This window comes from Coffea eugenioides, unplaced genomic scaffold (genome assembly GCF_003713205.1).
Source record: "Coffea eugenioides isolate CCC68of unplaced genomic scaffold, Ceug_1.0 ScVebR1_3597;HRSCAF=5033, whole genome shotgun sequence".
Classification (NCBI taxonomy): Eukaryota; Viridiplantae; Streptophyta; class Magnoliopsida; order Gentianales; family Rubiaceae; genus Coffea; species Coffea eugenioides.
This window is the reverse complement of record NW_020864189.1, coordinates 148,366-150,720: the sequence shown is the minus strand read 5'-3', so window position 1 is coordinate 150,720 and position 2,355 is coordinate 148,366.

The window sequence follows — 2,355 nt, the reverse complement described above, 5'->3', positions numbered from 1 at the left end:
CCGTTAGTTTGTGGGTTGAGATAATATCAAGATTGTTCGCAATCTCGGGGATTAGAGGGGTCTAGGTTGTTCCATCTCTGTATCCATAACCTGATCAAGATAGATCCTTCCGCTGCCTGATCGATTTGGTTTCTTCTCGAGCGGTCCTTGGAGAATCGAGTTCGCATCACTCACCCCATGGTGATGGGCCATTTCAAGTCCTCGAGCGCATTAATGACAATGCCTATAAACTTGACCTACCAGGTGAGTATGGTGTCGGTGCTACATTTAACATTTCTGACTTGAGTCCATTTGCTTTAGGTGACACCCCAGATTTGAGGGTAAATCCTTCTCAAGAGGAGGGGAATGATGCGGTTATCCAAGCTACTACCGAGGGTGTGGTGATACTATCCGGACCAATCATGCGAGCTCGTGCCAAAAGGATGAAGGAACAATTGAATGTCTTGGTACGAGCGATACAAGAGGCTAAAGAAGGTAGCTCAATGTTCGAAGGTAGCTCGGAGTTCGTGGCTTTGCTCCAACTCGAGGATCAAGTCCCGTGAACGAAGCATTTCGACTTACGAGTTAATTCAAGCCTCACATGTTCAAGTCTAGCAAGTTTTGTCATTTGAATTAGTAGAATAAGCAAGTGACTTAAGCAAAGTAGCCTTGCCATTTTTAGTCATTATTTTAGTCATAATTTTAGCTATTATTTTCGGTAATAAAGAGGCTTGTGGGCTGAATTCCAAATTCCTAGTTTTCTTAGGGTTTGAGTTATGTAAAGCTATAAATGGCTGCATACCAACAACAGTAAGCAGATTTTTTACTTCTTGATAATTAAGAGTGATTCTCTTGGCTTCTTGCAAGCACCCTTGAATATCTTAGAAACTTCCAAAGAGTTCATCTTGGCTTATCAAACAAGAATCACACTTGTTTGTGGCGCCGTTCTACCAAATTCCTAGGTTCGTTAATTCATTAAGTCACGGGTTGAAATCGTATCAAGATTGTTCGCAACTTAGAGGGTTAGATTGGGTCTAAAGGGGAATTCTGCAAATTGAAACCAGGAAAATTTCCATCAAGATCGTTGGTTGTGGGGAAGGAATTTCACCATCGTGAAGGAATTCGCATCAAATGGTCAGCAAAAGACAAAGGAAAGTTTCCTTGCAACACACCCTCATGTGTATGCACTCACACTCATGTATCACTCAATTGTTTGAGACAATCTCTCCAAGCAACTCTCTAAGTCTTTGATCTCCTCACTTGAAAAAATCAGAAATTTCTCAAGTGGTTCAATGACATATAACAGATAATTTGCAAAGGGCAGTGACGTTTATGATGCTGTTCACTTGGGCTAAGATGAACATGAATTTGGTAGGTTTTTGATGACTCAAAATTGCGGAAAATTTGCTGGAAAATTTCGAGGTCTGGTGCAAACAAATAAGAGACAAGATTAGGAAGTAACTAGCTTGGACTTGATTAGGAAACTATGACTCTTTTAGTCCAAGACTGATGTGGACTAATTTGAGCTGTCAAGTGTGAGAACTCGGAAATTTACGTGCATATTTCGAATTTATTTCATTATATTTAACTTATCATTAGAAATATTATGTAAAACAAATAAATGGTTAAATTAAATGCATAATTGAATTCCTATTAAATTAAAATTTAGAAAAAAAATAATAATAATGGTAAGGATAAAATATATATATAACAATAATAAAAAAACAAATAATAGAATGGTGTAGAAAAATTTTAGGAACCAAACAAATAAATGATAGACCTATTGCCAATTTGTGTCATTAGAATTTACTCTATGGTTGATTAAGTTACATGACTAATTAATTTTCCTTAAAGCCAAATGTGTGAATTCTACTAGATCAATGTAGGAAAATTCTCCAAGGTACATACAAATTGGAATAAACGAAATTTGGAGTCAATGTATGAGACAATAAAATTACGGACTCGTAGCAAACAAATGAACTAAAACTAAAGGACCAAACCAACCTTAGAGTTTTGGTTAAACTACCATGCAGCCAAGAAACAAGCTATCAGTACTTCATAAAACAAAATCGAGAGAGGAATATACTTGGAGGGATTGGAACCGAATGGAAGCTAGGCAACTATCTGCTATCTAAGCGGTGGAAGGGAGAAAACAAGTAGGAATTGGATTCTAGATCGGGCGGTGAATAACAACTGTTAAGACAGCTGCCCATATATTTACTAAGTGAGGTGATAACCAAAGAGAGAAAGGAGACAGCAGTGGCCAATTAGTTAGGAGGTGGCCGAGTGGAGAAACACATTTTACTTGTTTTCTTACCAACCATACATTAAGAGCAAGACCGAGAAAGACTAAGCCACATTTCTTTCATCTCAATA